The sequence below is a fragment of the Juglans regia genome, chromosome 12 (genome assembly GCF_001411555.2).
Source record: "Juglans regia cultivar Chandler chromosome 12, Walnut 2.0, whole genome shotgun sequence".
Lineage (NCBI taxonomy): Eukaryota > Viridiplantae > Streptophyta > Magnoliopsida > Fagales > Juglandaceae > Juglans > Juglans regia.
The window spans coordinates 6208570-6232545 of record NC_049912.1 but is presented as its reverse complement, the minus strand read 5'-3'; positions in this window follow the sequence as shown (position 1 = coordinate 6232545).

Genomic DNA, 23976 nt, shown 5'->3' with positions numbered 1-23976 from the left:
TAGTATATAGAGAATTTTTTATGAACTCAATTTCTGCATCTAACAAGTGAAAAGAGATGTGGAGAATTTTTGTGATAGTGATAGTACTTCACTGCATTAATCGAAGCAATCCAACAGAAGAAAAAAAAAAGAGAAGTGGTAAAATGAAGGGTTAGATTTAAATATTAAAAATTTTAATATACCAGCAGCAGCCTCATCCTTCAAAAAACAACACACGTAGATATCATATCCTTAGATATGATTTGGATCGATGTATTAATAGTAGTGACATGGTTTCTGAATACTAATATATAAAATTATTTGGATTAAGATGTTTTATTTGATTTTAGAACATGAGAGAAAAAAAGTTAAAATAAAAATATTATAAAAATTAAAATATTATTGGAATATAATTTTTTAATGTAGTTTTTGTTTTAAAATTTAAAAAATGTATATTTAAGAAAATTGTAATGATTAGATTAACAAATTAAAAAATATTTTATATTTAAATAATATTTTAAAAAAATATATAAAAGTATCTGAAAAGCTAAGAATCTATTAATCTCTTCCTCGAACTCAATAATTTTGTTTGGAAAGAGATAGATTGTCAATTCCCTCCTGACCCACGTTTGTGGTTACCCCAGAAAAGCAACTTTTTCATTCATTTTTGAACGGAAAATTATGTAGGTATATCCATATATGTCCACCGGTCAACAAAATATAGAAAATGACATATTATCATACATTAATAAATAAGTTAAAAATACTTATCTTTCCCTTTTGCTTTCCAGTACTTCACATCACAACTAATTAAATAATAATAGAGTAAATAAATATGATTTTTTGTGATATAAATAATTTTTCTAGCTGCTGATAATTTGTTTATGATTTTTTGTATATATTATTTTTTTGTAGTGAATTTATAATGAATTTATTAAATTTTTTTTTTCTTCACGTTGTCTCTCTCTGTGGCCCGATTCATCCGCACGGGCCATTCTTCTTCAGCCCAGCCAGCGCCGCCGTGCGCCGGCCAGCCTCACCGCCACCACCACCGGGGAGTCCCTCTCACACCGACGACCGACTGAGGCACCATCGATGTCCACCATGCGCAGCCCTATCTCTCCCCCGCGGAAACCCATCCGAAATGGGTTTCTCCCATTTCTCTCAACCAGCGCAGCCGTACGCGGCCACCCAGGCCACCGCACCTCCACCACTTCACACTGGCGACAATCTCTACCAGACCCAGTCACCACGATCATCCCTTTCCCTCTCCGTCGCACACTGCGATTCATGTGATTGAGCCGTAGAAAGAAAAGAAACATGCGAGAGAGAGAAGAAGAAGAAGAAGAAGACGCTGCTGGGTTAGATGTTTAACATTCAACTAAGAAGAAATGACGCCGGATTGAGTTAAACTGTTCATTACTGTTGATGTTATAGACATTTTTAAGATATAGGCAGATATACACAAGCAGTGGTAGCACGTTTGCCACATTTGCCAAATTGAAGAAAAAAATAAAGTGTGATTTCAAATATTAAAATAATCTAATGCATAAGAGTGAAATTACTATCTATTTATCTTTATTATTTATTATGAAATTTAAATTATATTAAAAATTCAAATTAATTAGATAGTTTTTTTCTCTTAAAAATGTTTAGTAAAACTTCATCATTTATTTAATTATGAAAATTTAATATTTTATAAATTAAAGTTGATTTTAAGTGTATAATATAATATTATTCTATTAAAAATGTTCAGTAAAAGTTTATCTTTTATTTAATGATGAAAACTTAGTATTTTATGTTCATTATTTATTATGAAATTTAAATTATATTAAAAATTTAAATTAATTAGATATTTCTTTCTCTTAAAAATGTTCAGTAAAACTTCATCATTTATTTAATTATGAAAAATTAGTATTTTATAAATTAAAGTTGATTTTAAGTGTATGATATAATATTTATATTTTAATTATCTATTTTATGTTAGTTTAAATTAATATTTAAATTTCTACCGTTAAATTAAATATAAAAATTTAAGATGAGGGGTTGTGATTTAAAACCCAAAGTTTACGAATGATATGTTATTTATATTTTACTTATTTAAATTTTAAATTAGTTTAAATCAGTTTTTTAATAAGAGAAATTATTTATATATAAATTTTAACAAGAGAAATTATTTATTATAGTGATAAATATTACAGTCTTATAATTATATCTCTAAATTTTAACAAGAGAAATTATTTATATAATTTTAAAGTGTGTAAAATATGCACAATATCTTTAAAAAAATTTGGTATATTTGAGATCCACTTTAAAGAATATGCTTTTTACATAATTGTGATAAATATTTTAATGATTTTATTTTATTTTTATATATAATAATGATAAATTTTATAGTAATTTTATTTTTTATTTATAAAAAATCATGTATAGTATGTGGTGTGTGGTGTAAGGAATAGGAAAATATGAGTAAAATAAAAAGATAAAAAGTTATTTTTACATTGATCCATTACATTTAACTATATATGATTTTAACAACTCAAGTCAAGCCACCTTTAAAATTATATTCTAAAATAACTAATCAATATTACAATTAAAATATCTTAGAAAAAACCTAAGGAGTTATTGTCTTACAGTTTACTTGGAACCAAAATATGTTATAATTTATGTTATACAAACAAGTTTAAGCTTTGTTCATAAGTTAATTTTAACAAAATATATTTTTACAGTCTTATAATTGCATCTCTAAATTTTAACAAAAAAAATTATTTTTATAATTTTAAAGTGTAACTTCCGCACAATATCTTTAAAAAAATTTGGTATATTTGAGATCCATATTAAAGAATATATTTTTTACATAATAATGATAAATATTTTAGTGATTTTATTCAATTTTATATATAATAATGATAAATATTATAATAATTTTATTAATTTTTTTTCTTTCCCCACTTTCTCTCTCTCGCAGGACTGTTCATTACTGTAGCACTTGAACAGTAAGGATCCTTTCCGCATATCACCAAGCCGGGTCAAAACCGGGTCAAAACAAGGAAAGAGACATCCACGGTTTTGTACTGTTTATTACTGTAGTACTTAAACAGTAATTTATAGCTACTTTTAATATAAAGGAGATATATACACACTATGGCGTGTCTGTATACACATGATCATGGAGTATGACAAGCCTAATCAGACCCACGTATGAGTTTTTGGCAGCTATTATTATACTTTTGGAGCGTAGACCCACGTATTTTAAATTTCACAAAATCAATTACAATCGATGGAAGATTTGATCGAAAGTGACATTCCGCGTCTTAAAAATTCTATTTTTAAATTGATCGATACGACCGCAATTTCCATCAATGTAAATATGATTGCTACTTGAAAGATAAATTATATTATTATAAGCTTCATTTATCTATTTTCCTGATTAATCTTAGATTAATTATTATAATCTATTAACCTAATGGAAGGACGTGGTACAAGAAAAATGAATATTTATGACGGATTATTTATGACAAAAAAATATTCATTTTAATAAAAAATAATCATTTTCACGCGCGATAGTTTTGCATATATATGAACTCGGAAAATATTCAATAAATTCAAGAAAGAAAAAACAGCACATGCAGCAACAATCAAAGAAGATAGGTATGATCATCACATGTAATAAGCATGGAGCTCTCTAGCTAGCTAGCTAGCTAGTAGTGTCACTTTCTTGCTCAAAATTAAAGGCTGTTATTCAAACAGCTAGCTTGAATTGAAGGATCTCACTTCATTCATGTGATTTCTGGTTTAAAAAAGGTTTTCCAAACTTGAAATATTGGAGAATGGGACTCATAATTTCAACTATATATATATATATATATGCCCTAATTTTGAGGCTAGATAGAAAGAGATTAATATTATCTCCATCTCATGTTCTTATATATAGAAAAATTTGTGATATATTTATTAATTAATTTGGTAGTTAGTTCATATTTGAAGTATTGCAGTTGGAATTTGTGTGTAGAGATAATTAATTAAAGCCACTTTATTTTTTATTTTTTGAAATTTTTATTTAAAGTTTTCGATTTTCGGCAAAAGATCTGCCACCGTTAGTAGCCATATTTTACTTGTATGACTTTGCATGCGTGTTTGTCTCCATGTTGTTTCAGCCGCCCGTAATAGCTGACCATGGCGGCTTGTGTTCCCATTACATTTCTTCACGTGATAAACATTTTGGCAGAAACCTTTAGGACTCGTTTGATTACACATATCATATGAGATATTTTGTTAAAAATAAAATAAAATATTATTATAATAATATTTTTATTTTAAAATTTAAAAAAATTAAATTATTTATTATATTTTGTATAAGAATTTGAGAAATTTATAATGATTATATGAGATGAGATGAAATGAGATAATTTAGTTTTTGAACGATCTGCACTACCCGACCAAACCTTTTTGTCACTAACGTGAGAAAAGTTGTTCGTTGACATCTTGTTATAAAATCTGTACTAACACAATTTTATTTGATACGTTAGATTTACTTTATAATTAAAAAAATTATAATTTTTCGTATTATATCGAGTCACGTCAAGTCAATTTATGTGTCTTTTTTAAAAAAATTTCTTTATAAATTAAGCATTTCTCTTTAAAGAAAAATTTGTATCTATTAGCCATCTCTCCCTTACAAATTCTCAAAGTCATATTTGGTTTCTTTGTATTAGATGACTAAGGTCCGTTTGGCAAGTTGACTATTTTAAAATAGAGTTATGTTACTTACAGTCATGAAATACATAAGCATTGTACAATTCTTTTAAAGAAAAATGGAGTCTATTATTAAAAAATTAATTTTTTATCATGTGAATTCTATATTCACTCACTTTTTTCAAAATGATTGCGTGATGCTTGCGCATTTCATGACTACAAAGATCATTTCTCTTTAAAATATTTTCAGATATTTCATTCCTAAACATTATTCAAATTCAAATATTCAACTTTTACATTAATTATTACATAATCATTATAAATTTTCTAAACTTCCAAACACGATACAAAAAATAATATAATTTTTTTAAAAAAATTTTAAATAAAAATAATATTATGAAATTCTATTCAAATAATTTTTAATTTTATTATATTTTTATCTATTTTTTTTTATTTTTTAAAATTTAATAAAATATTATATTTCAAATTATTTTATTTTTATTTACAAATATATCGAGATATTTTAAACCGCCTTAAAAGTAGTTTAAAAAGTTTTTAAAATAGGTGAAAATATTAATTGCCCATAAAGATGTAGGTCTTGTCAGACCTTTTACTTTTAAGTATGCATGCATGGGCGATCAAGGAGGTATCATTCAGAAAAAGGAATTAAATTAATGTAATTATGAAAGTACATATCTGCGAGGCAAAAAATCTCAAACTTTTGAATTTTTAAGAACACTCTTATTAAATTAGTTAAAATTAAAGGATATTTTTTTATGAATATAAAAAAAATTGACTTTTAATTATTTCATTTACATAAATTTTCACATTAGAATAGTTATTTTTTCATTATATAATAATAAAATAATATAAAATAAATTTGATTTTAATTATTTACATCAAATCTCCTCATTAGATTATACATTTATTTATTATATAGTAATGATAACTAATAATTTTAAAAATATTTAATTTTTTTAATTATTAATTTATTTTATTTTATCATATTTTATTATTCTACCTATTATATATTAATTAATAATCATATTCTTATTAAATTAATATATCACTAACTCAAATTAATATATCAATTTCAAAAATATTTTAATTTTCTTAATTATGAAATTATTATTTTTTTATCATATTTTACAATTCATAATATTAAATATTAATTAGTAATTATATTCTAATTAAATTATGGATTAAAAATAGAAACTATAAAGACATTGATGGAGATCTCGGGAGAGAGAAACAAATGATATAAAATGGATTTGATGAATAAACAGTGTCTTTCAAATTTGGAAATAACTTTAAAAGTTATTGTAGCTATATTCTAAATATTTGGAATATAGCTATTCCAATGTAATACATTTTATGGTTTAATAACTAAATTCTGATTGGATTTAACTTTTAGCTAATTCAATGAGAGTGCTCTTAAAGGTATGAGATATACTTTGCAATATATTGCAAAAGAATCCAAACCATTCACATCAATCAGAAGCCACACTTTGTTAACAGGCGTGTCAGCTAAGAAAAGACCATCAGATCAGCAGGCCATAAATGAAAAGTCAACCTCTAATTCAAATGATATCTTTCATTCATTGTCTATAGATCAAACTTTAGATGGGAACTAATCAATCCTTTTGATCTTTGTAATATACTCTTTATCTATACACAATCTGTTGTATCATATATTTCCTTTCTTGTTGAACTTTCTATATCAAGTGTAAGCAGCCCTGTTGCTATATATATATATATATATTCAATCAAATACATGTTGGTTTGGTATGGAAAAACCAAGCTATTCTTCCATTTCTTTCATGGTATCAGAGCACCCATAGGACCACTCCTTTGATCTTGCTCTAGAAACATGGAATCCAACTCCAACACTCTTGCTACCACATCCATTGCAACTACCTTTGCCTTGCCAGCATCACACACCATATATCCACCAAATTAGATGGCACCAATTACCTAAACTGGGTGTCACAATTTCTCCCAATTCTCAGAAGCCATGAACTCATGGGTATTGTGGATGGCACTGAGTCATGTCCATTGCAATTCCTTAATGATGAAACAGGGAAGAGCACCACAATAATCAATCCTGATTACTCTTTGTGGCAAAAAAAGGACCAGTATCTCCTTGGTTGGTTCACTACCACACTTTTTGAAAATGTTTTGTCCTCTATATATGGACTAAACACCTCAAGACAAGAGTGGACATCCTTGGTAGCAAGATTTGCATCCCAATCTCGTTCAAGGGTTGCTTATTTAAAGCGTCAACTGTAATCTTTGCAACAAGGTTCTTAAACATGCTCTTAATATCTTGGTCAAGCCAAGTCTTGGGCTAACCAACTTATGGCTGTTGGGAAACCTGTGGAAGATGATGACCTCATCTCGTACATACTAGGTGGACTAAACCTAGCTTATATTGTTTTTAGCACATCATTTCACTTTGCCACTCGTGAACTTTCTCTGTCCTTCCAAGATTTTCAGGCTGAACTCTTGAACTATGAAACGTTGTTGGGAACTCAACATCACAATACTGCAAACTCAGGCAACTTTGCCTTGTACACACAGAAACCAAAGTCATATGGACCAAACTTCAAGGGAAAAAGTTTGGGAAAAAACAAGGGTCATTACAAACAAAGCCAAAAAACGACCAAAAACCAAGAATCCATTCAATGGCAACTCAAACTCCACCAACTGCAGTAGAGCACCTTGTCAAATATGTGGGAAAACAGGCCATCAAGCTCTAGATTGCTACCAACGCATGAACTTCGCATTCCAAGGAAAGCACCCACATGCTCAACTTGCTGCCATGGCTGCTAGGACTAAACCCAACATATAACATACCCAAGAATAACCATGGTATGCAGATAGTGTGCTAACAGTCATGTAACTGTAGTTTTAGAGAATTTATCAATCCAAGAACCTTACCAAGGGTCCAAGGTGATGAACAAGTGGTTGTAGGTAATGGAATAGGTTTGTCTACCTCAAACCATGGATCCACTATGTTGTACAACTCCAATACTCCCTTTAGATTAAATAAAATTATGCATTGTCCCTCTGCTGCTGCCAACTTATTGTTAATCCAAAGATTTTTCTCAAATAATCATTACTAGTTTGCTTTGGCTGTCTCTCATTATTTTGTGAAGGACAAGTGCACGAGATAGACTTTTTTACAGGGGTCTAGTAAGGATGGACTCTACCCAATCTTCTTTTCCAAATCAATGAACAAAGCCAAACAACTTACAACCTTCCTTGGAACCACAGCTGATCCAGTCACATGGCACATAAGATTAGGTCACCTAGCCTCTTCTACATTTGTTAATCTCAAGAGTCTAGTTCAGCTTTCACACAATAAGTCCAACTTGCATGAGACTCTTTATGAACCATGTTAATTAGCTAAGTCCAAGTCTCTTCCTTTTTCTAAGTCCAATAATGTCACTTCTGAACCCCTTGAAATAATACATTCAGATCTTTGGAATTCTCATGTTATTGCTAACAATGGATGCAAATACTATGTCACTTTTATTGATAATTTCTCTCGTTTTACATGGATTTATCCTCTTCACACCAAATCCCAAACTTTTGAGTGCTTTTTTAAATTCAAATGTTTGGTAGAAAACATGTTGACTAAAAAGATCAAGGATTTCCAATCCGATGGAGGAGGAGAATTTACGTCTGCTCAATTTATATATTTCTTAAGTCCAATAGCATTTTGCATAGATTATCTTGTCCCTATACTGCCTAACAAAATGGGCTAGCGGAGAGAAAACACAGGCACATAGTGGAAACTGTTTTGGCTTTATTAGCACAATTCAAACTTCCTCTTGAATATTGGACAAATACTTTCAATACTTTGTATATCGCATCAATAGGCTTCCCACTGTAGTCTTGCAAAATTAGTCACCTTATGTTAAGCTTCTGCACAAACAACCGAACTTCTCATTTTTTAAAGTCTTTGGTTGTGCTTGCTTTCCACTGATTCACCCTTAAAATAGTCACAAGTTGATGTACAGATCCGAAAAAGGCATCTTTCTTGGAAACTGCTCAAATTACAGAAGTTACAAATGTTTTGGACCCATGACTAGAAAACTTATCATGAGTAGACATGTGATATTTGATGAGGCCTCATTCCCAGCTCTAGATTGGATTTCGTCTCAGCAAAGGCCCTCTGCACAAGAATATGCCCAACATGCACATACCACTTCACAGGTAATGAATGTCAGTCCTCAGCACACACAAACACAAATCGTCTTTCCTATTTTACCAACTGAACCTACAGGTAATATTCTCCCTCTAGTGTCTCCATTTCTGCACATGGTTCTGACCCTCTCAATGATAATCATGAAACCATTAGTCCCTTTGAACCACCTATCACAGAACCAGAACCTAATGATCCAATGGCCATATCATAAACCTCTGCTCACTCTTCTGCTCAACCTAACTCATTAACCTATCCCTACCTCTTCCAATCATCCCATGGTAACTCGATCCCAAGATGGCTCTAGAAAATCTAAAACTTTTGCCTGAGTTCCAAATGTACTATTCTACCAAACATCCTCTTTAAGCCTTCCATTCAATATCCCTACCTAGTACTCCAAGAACATTTGCTCAGGCAGTGAAACAACCACACTGGTATAAGGCTATGTAGGATGAATTTCAAGCTCTTTAAGCCAACCACACCTGGACACTTTGCCCTCAACCACCTCACAAGAATGCCATCACCAACAAGTGGGTCTTTAAGATCAAGCAAAGGGCAGATGGCACAATTGACAAATTCAAGGCAAGACTAGTGGCCAAGGGATTTGAGTAGAAGGATGGGATAGAGTTTACTGAAACCTTCAGTCTAGTAGTCAAAGCCTTTACCATCAGAATTATACTTGCTCTTGTTGCCCAATTCAATTGGCCTATAAAGCAATTGGATGTGTCCAATGCTTTTCTTCATGGCTCTCTTGAAGAATAGGTCTATAAGGAGCAACCTTCAAGCTTTGAAGATTAGCATTGTCCAAGGCATGTTTGTAAACTATAGAAAGCAATCTATGAGCTTAAGTAGGCCCCCAGAGTTTGGTTTAATAAGTTTTCCAGCACCCTTCTCAATCTTGGGTTCATTGAGTCAAAAGTGGACTACTCCCTCTTCACCTTTCACCACTCCAATATTCACATATTTTTTCTGATATATGTTGATGATGTCATTGTTACTAGTAATAGTTTATTTGCCATAACTCATCTGGTTTCAAGTTTAAAGCAAAATTTTGCCATGGACCTTGGATCCTTGAACTTTTTCTTAGGAATTCATGTGACTCGAACCCGAGAAGGACTTCATCTTTCTCAATCAAAATATGTTGCTGATATTCTTGACTGTGCCAAAATGATTGGAGCCAAGCTTGCTAATACTCCACCTCTGGTTATGCCATCTTTCTTGGTCCTTCTTTGATCAGCTGGAGTGCAAAGAAGCAACTTGTTGTCTCTAAATCCAGCACTGAAGTTGAGTATAGAGCACTTGCAATAGTTGCTGCAGAACTTTTTTGGCTAAGGATGTTGTTCCAAGATCTTCAAATTCCATTGCTCAGTACTCCTACATTGTGGTGCGACAACTTGAGTGCCATTTCCTTGTCTTCAAACCCAGTATTTAATGCTTGAACCAAGCATGTGGAGGTTGACTATCACTTCATACTCGAGAAAGTGATGCAGAAAGATATACAGATCAAATACCTCTCCACCATTGAGTAAGGTAAAGGTGTGTGTGACCCCTATCAGCTTGAGGGAGGACGTTAACAGACATGTCTCAACTAAGGAAAAAGCATCAGATCAGCAGGCCATAGATGGAAGGTCAACCTCTAATTCAAATGATATCTCTCATCCATTGTCTATAGATCAAGCTTCAGACGGGAACTAATCAATCATTTTGATCTTTGTAATATACTCATAGTTGTACACAATCTGTTGTATCATATATTTCCTTTCTTGTTGTACTTTCTATACCAAGTGTAAGCAGCCCTGCTGCTGTATATATATTTAATCAAATACACATTAGTTTGGCGTGGAAAAACCAAACTAGTCTTCCATTTCTTGCAACTTCACCACAAATTAACTACTTTGTACAGAATTTTAAGTAAATTGTAAAATATAAAAGTTGACATGGCACTAGGGTGATTTTCTCTCAACTTTGCGACGTCCTAGGGTTATCGTGCATGGCGCTGGGCGCCGGCCTTGTGCCTCCGCAGGCTAGTTTCGTGAGGGAATGGGAGGACTTGAGTCGGAATGCAGAGCTAAGATTGACTACTAGGGAAGGGAAGGATTTGACCGAACCTACAGGGCGACGTTTTGCAGATGTGGTAGGATCCCAATCCTCAATTGTTTCCGAACATCCATATGCCACATTGTGATCCAAGATTCCAAGATGGTGAAATGTTTTTTGTTTTCTCAAAAGCGGAAGTGCAGTTATAGTCCAAACCGTTTCGTTTCTCGGTAGTTTTGAAATTCCTACGTCGAAGACCTTCGCTTGACCATATTCAGGGATTTATTAATAATAGGTAGGGGTTGAAAGCGATACCAGTTATTGGTCAATTGAGAAATCCAGGTAATATGTTGGTGCGGATGGCTAAGGAAGAAGATTTTATCTCTGTGATGGCAAGAGGGAACTCAAAAATCCTTGGTGTGCCTTTTCGAGTTTTTCACTAGACCCCGGATTATGTGGAAGATGAAGATTCGCCTTGGGTTCCGGTGTGGATGACTTTGCCCAGCTTACCTCCGAATTATTTTTAAGAATCTATGTTGCATAATATTGGAGATGGATTTGGTAAATATTTGAAGCGGGATAATGCCACGACTTGTGTTTCTTGACCTGAGGCGGCTCGAATTTGTGTGGAGTTGGAATATTTCTTCTCCTTTGAGGCACTCTTTCTAGCTGGGTCCTCCTTATGGGAGTTCTAGCCATTTCCAGGAAGTTTTTTATGAGGCAGTACTGAGTTATTGTGGCTCTTGTCACAAATAGGGCCATACGGACATAAGATGTAAAAGAGGCTGTGATATTAAACAACATACTGTTGCAGCGCAGGATGTGGTAATAAGTAGTCCGGAAAACTAGCCTGGAAGAAGGTTGAAAATAAGAAAAGGCAGGAAAATAGGCCAATCGCGCAGGTTGAGATTCGGGAGGCTTTAAGGTCTCGATGTCAGGCAACTTTTTGAGAGTATCCAAGCTCATAAGGCTGCAGAAAATGGTCGATTGGAGCCAATTTTATTTATTTCACATATGGGCGTGGTGCATGAAAACGTAAAGGTGTCCTTCGAGATGCAGAAGCGGGGTTGATGAAGGGCCTTCCTGAGATGCGTAGTTATGATGTATGTAGTTCTACCACACCTGTGGGCAGGTTCAAGGGGTGAGACAAAACACAAAATTCTCATCTCATCATTACACATTTTTCAAATCCCCATACAAAATATAATAAAAAAATTAATTTTTTCAAATCTCAATTTAACTTTTTCAAAATCCAAAATAATAATAATATTAAAATATAATATTTTAAACTTTGAAATAAAATTCTCATCTCACCTCCAAACCTATTGTAATTGTTATCAAGAGCATGGGAAGGATGGAATGTTGGAAAATTTATTGACTACCCAGATGCAGGCATCAAATTCAAAAAAGTGGTGTGATATGGAGACTATTTCAAATGGTAAGGCACTGTAGAATACGGTTGAGTTTGGTCCCAGGAGTTTGCTGAGGGTGGTTGATGAGGCTTTGGAGTTTTTTGCTAGGTGGGTTGGGAAGAGAAGATTTCTTTGATGTTTAGGATTTTATTGACGAGGATGCACCTTGCCGGACGGTTTCTGATGGGGAACAAGAAGGTGAGCTGAATGCATTGGCTGCAAATTTTTTTTATTCTAATCCAGAAATGCACGTTGCTTTGAAGAAGGTAAAGGGGGTGTAAAAAGAAAAATCTATTGTGTTTATTGAGTGTCGTACGAGTTTCAAAAAATTTATTTGATTTTTTGATGTCTATACTGATTTGGAATATTAGAGGAGTTATTTCGTTGAAACATAGGTTTTGGCGTATTTTGAATAAAAGCCGGCCGTTGGTGGTGGCTCTTTTATAACCTTTTCTAAATGCTAATAAATGTGGTAGATGGGTGAGATGGTTACATTTACCATCTTTTGTGAATAATGCTGAAGTGGGTGGAAAAATCTGGTTGTTTTGGGCAGAAGAACTGGAGTTTGAGATGATCTCAATTTCTGACCAAGCTATTTTGGGTTGGTTTTCTTATGGTACTAGGCATGTGTTAACATCTTTTGTGTATACCAGTTGTTTCCGTGCAAAAAGAATAGAACTATGGGAATATCTTAGATTGCAAGATTCTCAAGGGCTTCCATGGCTCAGTGGGGGGATTTTAATATTATCCGAAATGATAGTGAAAACGTTGGGGGTTTGTTACAGGCTTCTTGGGCTAATTTTAATGGGTGCATTCATGATTGTGCGCTACTTGATCTCCCTTTCAAAGGTAATCGTTTATCTTGGTGTAATGGACGACTTGGTGGAAGGCGAATTTGGGCTCTATTGGATCGAGTTTTGGTTAATATACAATTTCTTAATTGTTTTGGGGGTGCAAATATTAGTTACCTTTCGCGCACATTGTTAGATCACTCCCTGATGTTGATTCAATTTTTCAGTAATAGTGAGGTTTGTGCGGCCTTTTCGGTTTCTACGAATGTGGGGTTCCCATGAAGAATTTCTTCCGTTGGTGAGGTGGATTTGGGAGGCAAATGTAGAAGGTTGTACCATGGTGTGAATCAGTAAAAAATTAAAGAGGCTAAAAGGTGTGTTGCTGAAATGGAATAGAGACGTCTTTGGGCTTGTTGAGGTGGAAATCAAAAGGCTGGAAGATCGGATTAATTGGCTGGAAGAGGAAGTGACAAGAAAATTTTCAGTTTAGTCTTAAAATGAATTAATGCATTGTAAACAAAAACATTTGTAGTGGATTCGCAAGGAGGAAACCTTGGCTTGTCAAAAGTCACAACTCAAATGGATTACGGAATGAGACTCTAATACAACATTTTTTCATGTGGCTATGAGAGTGAAGAAAAAGAATAAAAAAATTGAGAAAATGGTTCTTGATGATGGACGAGTATTGGACTCGGCTGATGTTGTGCATACGAAAGCCGTGGAATTTTTTCAGAGGTTGTTCTCTTCAACTAACATGAATTTCAACGTATTGGAACTTGAGCTGCTCGTTCCGTCCGTAACACTGGAAGAAAATGAGTCGCTGTGTGTGACGCCATCGGTTGATGAAGTCAAGAATGCTCTTTGGTCTATTCCTCGGGATAGCAACCCTGGCCCCGATGGGTTTTCAGCTCCTTTCTTTTCCCTGGCTTGGGATATTGTTAAAGATGACCTTGTAGAGATGGCGAAGGATTTTTTTGTGGGTCAACCTTTTTCTACTTTTTATAGGGCTACAAAATTGGCCTTGATTCTGAAGGTAGAGGAACATGTGGGATTTGGACAATTTCGGCCTATTAGTCTGTGCTCTGTGGTGTATAAAATTATGACAAAGATTTTGGTTGTTAGCTTGACTCCTATACTTCAAATAATTATTTCGAAGGAGCAGGCATCGTTCATCCCAGGTTGAAGTATTTTTGATAATATGGCTTTGGCCCAAGAATTGGCTCAAGGTATTGATCGAAAGGTGCGTGGGGTAATGTGATGATGAAGATTGATATGACAAAGGTGTATGATCGAGTTAATTGGAGGTTCCTCATAGAAGTTTTACATAAATTGGGTTTCTTTAATAATTGGAGGAATCTAGTTTACAATGCTATTTCTTCCTAGCATTATTGGATGATGTTGAATGGTTGTACTAAGAGTTTTTTTTTTTGAGGCGTCACGTGGCCTTCGGCAACGTGATCCACTATCGCCTTACATGTTTATTTTGTCTCAGGAAATTCTCTCTCGTATGATGCATCAACAATTTAATTTGGGTCGTATAAAACCTTACCATCTGGGTGGAGGTACCCTTATTTCTCATTTGTTATACGTGAATGATATTTTAATTTTTGGAAATGGCAGAAAGGTGTCCATCAGGAATCTCATGACAACATTGCATTGGTATGAAGATATATCTGGTCAATTGATTAGCCCGAGTAAGTCTACTATTTTCTTCTCCTCTTCCATTTCTATGGTTAGAAAGAATAACCTCAAACTGACTTCCGGGTTTGAAGAGGGTTCATGGCCTTGTTTGTATCTGGGAATTCCTCTCTATGTGGAGCGGTTGAAAATTAGTTTATTTGATTATTTTGTGGCGAGGATTCAGAAAAAAATTAGCAGGGTGGAAAAGCAAGATTTTATCCTTTGGGAGGAAGATCGTTCTTATTAAACATGTGTTGAACAATATGCCAATCCATATGTTATTAGTTTTGAAGATGCCAAAAGCTGTGTTTGCAACTCTTAAAAAAAATCTGATTTTCTTTGGGGCTCCTCGATGGAGTTTCGAAAGTGGAAGTGGATCTAATGGAAGCTTGTTTGTAAGCCAGTGGATGAGGGAGGCCTTGGTATTAGAGATTTGATGGAGGTGCAAGAATCTCTACTTATGAAATTTGGATGGAAATTGTTAACGGGGGAGTCTATGTGGGCGGAATTTTTCTGGAAAAAATACATTGGGTGGGATCACATCTATAAGGTGATTCAGATGAACAAAGGTTCCTGACTTTGGAAGGGCATAATAGCGTTATTGCCTAGAGTGATCCTGAATTCTAAATGGATTGTTGGGAATGGTCAGGTCAATTTTTGGATGGATAATTGGGTGGGGTGTGGTCCTTTGCAGGATTTCTGTCCAATGGTAGGGAGCAGCAAATTGTCGGTTGCTGAAGTAGTTGATGACAGGGGCCCAAAAATTGAAGTCATTCGGGAACTGGTTACACCAGAAATGCTGTAGAAAATTCATGAATCAGGTGTGCGGCTTCGACAAGGAAGGGATGTCTTGATATGGCTACATTCTTTGGATGGTCACTTTACCACTAAATCTGTCTGGGATATTTGTAGGCAACGTGGACAAGTGTGTGAATGGAGGAAGTGGTTTTGGCAAGCAAATATTCCCAAGAAAATGTCTTTCTTCTGTTGGAGGGTGAAGAGAGGGGTTGTACCGACTGATGATTGTATTCAACACCTGGGCATTCCGTTGGTTTCTAAATGCCACTGCTGTACCATGCCTCAAGTGGAAACTATGCATTATATTTTGTGTGGGGGCCAAGTGCTCCAAAGGTATGGAAGTTTTTTGCAAATCTTTGTCAAATAAGGCTACCGTTGATCCGAAACTGGAAGGATATGGTGTCTTTTTGGTGGCAGTGAGTGATGGTACACTCTCGAGTAGGGTGGATACGTGGTGCCCTTGCTATTATTATTTCTTGGACTTCATGGAAGTCTCGATGTGTGGCTAAAATGGAAGGTAGTTTGTTTAAGATAGATGATGCTATTCAGATTGTGAAGTTTTTAATTAAAGATGCCTCTTGTTTTAGCATATGAGGAAGAATGATAGTTTGGTGATGGAAAGTTTAAATCTTCTGATTTTCCCTCTTCATACCAAAAGATCGGCTTTTATTAAATTGGAGCTGCCGGAAATGGAATGGTGAAGCTGAATGTTGATGGTGGTGCTTGTAACAACCCCGGAGAGCCAAGGGGTGGAGGTGTCATCCGAGATTCAAATGGCAAGGTTATAGTACGTTTTGCGCATTCATATGGCTTTGCATCTAATATGATTCCGAATGTCGAGCTTTACTTGATGGCCTTCGGATATGTAAACGTTTGAGGATGCGAAATGTTTAAGTCAAATCCGATTCAGAGGTTGTCATTAATTGAATCGCATCCAGGATTTGTCGACTTTGGTTTCTTTGGGACTTTTGGGAGGAGATTAAAGAGCTTGCAAATGAGATTAATGCATGGTTTGGGCACATTTTTCGGGAAGCAAATATGTTTGCGGGTTTTTTGGCAAAGAAAGGTTCGCATGGAGTTAACACAGATTTTGTTGGTTCGGAAGTAGTACAAACCCGTTTGCGAGGTTTGATTCGTATGGATTGTTTGTGAATTCCTTTTATTAGAGAGAAATGAGGTTTTGTTTGTTGAGAGATTTTTTGTCACCACGGTGTTCCTCTGCCACACGTGAGGGTTTTCTAATAAAACTCAAGTTAGGGGCCACTCATGGACATGGGGCCCTGACTCTTTTTTTTTTTTAAATAAAAAAACTACTCTATACAAATTTGGTCCATCGGGACCACCATTGCCCCCAAAACGGGATCCCCATACTCTTTTTTGTTATTAAGCCATTAATTTTTATTTTTTGGCAAAGTGCGTGCTGTTGGATTCATATACTCAACCCTAATTTGATTCATTTAATTAAATAGATTAGACCCTTCATGCTTAGATGGATAATTTTGTTCGTCTCGAATTATTTCTAATAGATTTTGAATAGTATATAAATAAATTATCACAATCCGTTGGTTTAAACTAGTCATATTCTTTGATCTAACTCATTAAGTTCGTGTTGAATTCGTGTTGAGTTAATCATCGACCTTTGTACACATATCACCGCACTCTTTGTGCATCTTTCAAAGAGAAAAACGATGTCAAACTTCCTTAACTATATATGTATACTCATTCTTCTTGCTCTAACGATCGGTCTTTCTAATATGAGAAAATATATTTGTAATTGTGAATTGTACAACCGTCACGTAATCACTTTCAAAAGAGTGAATAAAACATGAGACCCACATAAAAAAATTAATTTTTTAATAGTAGACCCTATAATTTTTCAAAGCAATTACGCGACATTTACGTACTTCACGATTGTATGTAGAATTGATCTTCTAATATTGATCAAGGGCTTGGAAAACAGCTCTCGCATAGAGTAGCGTGGAAAAACAGGTGCCTAAAATGATGCGGCTGAAATTGGTGGGCTTTGAAGAAAATGACAACAGCCACCTAGTCTTCATTTTTCTTATCTCCCAATTTTGGCATGCTTAATTACTTGGGATTTTGCTCATAAAAATCCTAAGATGGATATGGAACGTTGTCTATTATTTTTGAGGTGATCACATGGGGAGTATAAATTCTAAAAAAAATCATCTACACACAGTGGAAAGCTCACTGACCCAAAATGACTGTAGACACGTTCTGAGTGAAAGATATCTTTCAATTCAACAAGAAAATTGTTTATTTGTTACCAGTTATTTCTTACGAAAAATGAGTATAAAATAATATGTCATAATGTTATACGTTGGATTTACTTTATGATAAAATAGATTTACAATCTAAAATACTATATCATGTCACATATATTATTGTGTAAATTTGATTTTGTAAATTTTTTTTTTTTGTAAACAGATCATTTTTTTTTCTACCAGATGAGAAGAGGAATATAATTATTATTGTAATATCTTGATTTGACGATGACAACATAAAAAAAACAGTGAATGAAATAACTTAGAAGGAAGTTTTTATCTTTTACAACTATTTAAAGGAGTTTTTAATTGTGATCATGTTGACTTCTTTTAGAAAGGAAATCAAATCGTTCTTGGATAGGTAACTCTTTTTAGCATATAAATTCAGTACAATTAATGGTGATGAGTAAAATAGAAACTTGGATGGCTATATTTTAACATTGAGAAAAATGTGATGCATGTGACCTTATAAAATGACTATTCTCGATCCTTTTAATTGAACTTGTCATGCACACGTTAATAAATTCAAAGTTAGTTTTCTGTCACTTTCGATCCTATACATATATTAATTCAAACAAATTAGAATAGTAAACAATAAACTAATCCCTTGTCATGTATTGATGTTTTGTGATATAATGTGATGGAGAACATCGATGCTAACCACTGACCTATTCTTGTTTTGTTTTGTTTCAAAATTGGAAGCGACAAATGTTGTCCTTGGATATTAATTCTTTGAGGGGGCAGAGACATTGACTGTTTGATAGGTAATCATGCTTTAAAACCCTTGAAAAATTCATTCAAATAGTTATAAATGTTGTCAAATCTACATTATATATTTATCTCTCTCATGATATTAATTTAGATCTGATAAAACTTCTGGATGATCTGAATCTAAAATTAACGCATAATTTTAAAAGGTGCTACTAAACATGTGGGCGCAAGCTGCTTTTGTTTATATACAACAATGATTAAAGGTTTACCAACAAGAGTATTGCTATAAATCAACGCACATAAATAGACACATCGAATATGAAATTATTGTCGCATATAAACAGTAATTTTACTGTTTATGCATCAATTTATGTCCGCGAATATTCGTGTCTATCATTTTTAATTATTACCCACAAGGACGCACTTCATCAGTGAAATGCATCATTCCTAAAACATCACTAAATTAATATTACCACGGGGCGAATGAACTGAAATTGTGCACCATCACAGATTCACATGGTCCAGGCAGCCTACCATGTTTTTTTTTTTTTTTTTTAAATATATATATAATGACAGATTAGTAAGCTTTTTCAAGTGCAAAATACTTTTCTCTATTCCATATTCCATCCATTTTCAGCTTTTTCATTCGAAGATTCTATGTCATTGTTGCTTTAGAGTTCATCCTCTTCATGGAACTGTAAAATTACTTGAAAGTTTATTTGCTTTTCCCAACTTTTTCGAAGATATTAGTGGCATGAATAAGTTATCATGCCTTCACCAACTTTGGTAGGAAGGTTTCAATCTTTCGAACTTCTGTCCCAATCATGGGCTTTGATGAGTCCAACTTGAAATAAGAGCTGCGGTCCAATTGATCTTTCATTGTTATTTTGTCAGATTTGATAAAAATTTTATATTACATTTATAGCTAGAAAATAAATAAATATGTTAAGAATATTAAATGATATTAGCATTTATTAGATTTCTTGTGAGATTGAATAATTATGTTAATTATAAGAAAGTAAACCTATTTCAAGAATTGAGATTTTCACTACTTATTTTAATATAATTGAATATAGTCCCCAACTATTCTACTAAATTATAATTTGAAAGTGAAAATATGTTGTTAGTATTAAATAATTTAAGATATAAGCATTCATTGATTTTATATTAAACAGAATATTTATCCATTATTTTTTACAGTATCAATTTAATTAAGTGGGATATTAGGACATTCTCTCCTAGACAGATTTAGTGATGTTTAATGCTTTGTATAGATGACGAGTTACAAAGTGAGATTCAAGAAGCAGCGCATCGAGGTAAAACTTGATCATAAATTAGGAGTAGCACATTAGTTAGTCAGATAGATTATTACTAAAGTCAATTCTTGAAACCCAATGTTTACGAATCTCGCATGTCATGATATATGCAATCATGTCATTTTACAGTTATTTATATTAGTATGTATATCATGCATCTCATGTCACGTAAGATGTGTAAGCTTTCTTAAGTTCAAGTGCAAGATAAAAAATAGATCAATCTAATCAGATGATCATTTAGATGCATGATATCAATATAATTTTCGGGTGAATGTACAAGCCACAAACTCAAGTATAGTCCACTGTAGTATGCCAAAATACTACTTAGCAACTCCCCTTGAGGCCGTGGGATGTGGGGCTGGTGTACAATCTCACACACAGGGTTAAGTGTGTTGGCCAGTCAGATCAGTCATTTAATTCAAATAAATCAGTCATGCATAACATAAACATCAGTATGATCAATCATGATTTTAAACTCTCAGATTGAAAAATCTTTTGAAAACCTTACGTTTATTATGTTTACGTTGTGATGAGTTTCTTACTGAATTTTTTTATTCATTTTAGTTTTATTTCATGGTTTTAACCACTCAGGTGAAGATGGTCAGTACGAGCAGGTGGCTCAGGCTTAGAAGGAATAGTTAGATTTAGTTCCAGGATTTAATTCTTTATTTTCTTATATTTATTTATTTAAGTTATGTAATCTCTTGCCTGTCTATTTTTATATAAGTACGTGACATCTCTAATCCTAGGGAAGGAGGAGTTACATCTCATCATGTAGAATCTCATTTCATAACCTCTTATCACATAAAAAGTCAAGCAGGGGATTTACTTTGCTGTTCAACTTGAGAATCACTCACATCTAACCAACTTACAAGTTGATTTGCCTGTTTCAAATCATCCAACACACACCAAGTATACATGTTGCACTGGGGACAAATTCTACCCAGCCAGTTAACTCGAAGACACCGCACATGATACTGTTGGGATTGTCCCACATCGGTTGTGGAATGGGTTGGTGGTTAGTTTATAAGTGTGAGGAAAAACCTCACCTCTTGAGCTAGCTTTCGGGGTTGAGAGAGACCCATGACCACCCAACACTAGTATCAGAGCCCAGGTTTATCAACAGTCTCAGGCCCAACAATTTGTAGGAGAAGCGAGTTGTCACTGCTCCGAATCAAGGCTCGATGTGTGAGGGGGAGATTGTTGGGGTTGTCCCACATCGGTTGTGGAAGCGACTGGCGATCAGTTTATAGGTGTGAGGGAAAGCCTTACCTCTTGAGTTAGCTTTTGTGTTGGGTTTTCCCTCCTATATGGAGGATGACCAATGTGGGACCATTAAGCCCACATGGCGAGAGGGTTTAGGCCCAAATTAATTAGGTTTTATAACCCAAGTGTTGCTCTTTTCATAGAAGAGAGAATGAGAGAAAGTCGTGTGAGTGATATTGGGAGAGAAAAAGATAGCAACCAAAACAGAGGAGCTCGCAGCTATACGCCTTGATCGGAGTCGTCAGTGGTCCAATTAAGCTAAGATTTTGTACACACGTTCCCAACTGAAGGATCTACAATATGAACGATGGAGACTGGATTTGGAGCAGTATTTCCAATGTCGAGGGCTATGAACAGTAACACGTTTTGGTGAGATCTCTCCTTATCACTCTGTTTGGTTGCCAAGAAAGTGCTTCTTGAGATTCTTGTTGATTGGTTGCCTCTAGTTCTATCTAGAGAGAGCAATTGTATATCCATTATTTCTTGATAGTGGAGATTTGGGTGGACTAAGATTCCGTAATTTTTCCTCCAACACCAGGGAGGTTTTCCACGTAAAAGTTGCTTGTCTTTATGTGTGAGATTTTGGTTTATATTGTGTTCTATTTAATTATTCCTAACAGGTTCACACAAAGTCGGAGAAAATTATTTTTGCTGTTTAGTTATTGATTTGGTTATTCCAAATCGGCAATTGATTTTTCCCAATAAAGTGGTATCAGAATGAGGTCATAACCTTTGAATATTTTGTGTTAAATAATAGAAGCTAATTTGAGTAGAATTGTTACTTTGAATGGTTCTAATTATCATACTTGGAAAGGAAAAATTGAAGACCTTTTATTTGCGAAGCAATTTCATTTACAGGTGTTTGCTTCTGAGAAGCCTGAAAATAAATATGATGAACAATGGACTTTGCAACATTGACAAGTTTGTGGATACATCGGGCAGTGGGTAGATGATAATATTTTGAACCATATTAGTGGGGAGACACATGCATGTACACTCTAGAATAAACTTGAATAGTTATATGCTTGGAAGATTGGAAATAATAAAATGTATTTGATCAAGCATTTGATGACTTTGATACCAAGATGGAACTCCATTGATAGATTACTTGAACATATTCCAAGGAATAATTAATCAGTTGGCTAGAATGAGCATCAAGTTCGAAAATGAGGTACATGGATTGTGTTTGCTTGGTACATTGCCGAACCCTTGGGAGACATTTAGAATGTCATTATCTAATTCAAACTCGGATGGTGTAGTCAATATGGATCTGGTGAAAAACAGTGTTTTGAATCAAGAGATGAGAAGAAAATCATAGGATTCCCCTTTGCAGTCAAAGGTCTTGGTTATAGAAAAGAGGGGGGACGAGTAAAAGCAGAGATCCGAAGTACAAAGATAAGGGCAAAAGATTCAAACAAGTTTGCTAATGTTGAGTGCTATCATTGTGGCATGTAGGGGCATATCAAGAAAAATTGCTGAAAATTGAAGAGAGAATATAAGGAGAAAGGGAATAAGAAGAAGAACGACGATGGAAATGATGATGGTCATGTTGACACCACTACTACCGGAGACTTCTTCATTGTTTATGACGATAATGATGTTGTAAATATTTCTTCTCATGAAACTAGCTGAGTGATTGGTAGTGGTGCCTCCATTCATGTTACTTCTCGAAAGGATTTCTTCACAGACTATATACCCGGTGATTTCAGAACAATAAAGATGGGCAATGGTGGGTTGGCAAAATTATGGGCATTGGAGATGTGTGCTTGGAGAAAAATATTGGCACAATGTTCATTCTTAGACATGTAAAACACATTCCTGATATTTGTTTGAACTTGATTTCTACAAGTAAACTTGATGATGAAGGGTATTGCAACACATTTAGTAATGACCAATAGAAACTTACAAGGGTTGCTATGGTTATAGCTCAAGGTACGAAAGTTTCAACCTTGTACTCTCCAATAACATTATTAATATTATGGAGAATGAACTCACAATATAACTGTGGCATGAGAGGCTTGCCCACATGAGTGAGAAAGGCTTGACCATATTGGCTAAAAGGAATTTTCTGTCTGGAATAAAGAGTGCACCTTTAAAAAGTGTACTCACTATTTGGCAGAGAAGCATAATAGAGTTACCTTCAAAAGTTCTTCTACATCAAGAAAGTCAAGTATACTTGATTTAGTGCATTCAGATGTTTGTGACCCTATGAAGACAAGAACACTTGGTAGCTCCTTGTATTTTGTGACTTTCATAGATGATCATTCAAGAAATTTGTGCATTTATAACTTGAAAAGAAAAGATCAAGTATTGGAAATGTTTAAATAGTTTCAGGTCTTAATTGAGAGAGACTAGACATAAGCTGAAGTGCATCCGAACTGATAACATGAGAGAGTATTCAGGCCCATTTGATGATTATTGCAGGCATCAAGGTATTCGACATCAAAAGGCACCTCCAACGGCTTCTTAGCTGAATGATTTAGCTAAGAGAATAAACAGAACACTGATTGAGAGATTGAGATGTTTGCTTTCAGAAGCACAAGTGTCGGGATCTTTTTGGGGTGAGGTTTTGAGTATAGTTGTAAATGTTCTTAATCTCTTACCACGTGTTCCTCTTCAGTTCGATGTACTAGAAATAGTTTGGACTGATAAGGATGTTACCTATGATCACTTACATGTCTTTGTACTTATTCCCAAGGATGCGAGGTCTAAGCTCGATGTGAAGACCCGACATTGCATCTTTCTAGGTTATGGTCTAGATGAGTTTGGGTATAGATTATATGATCCAGTTGATAA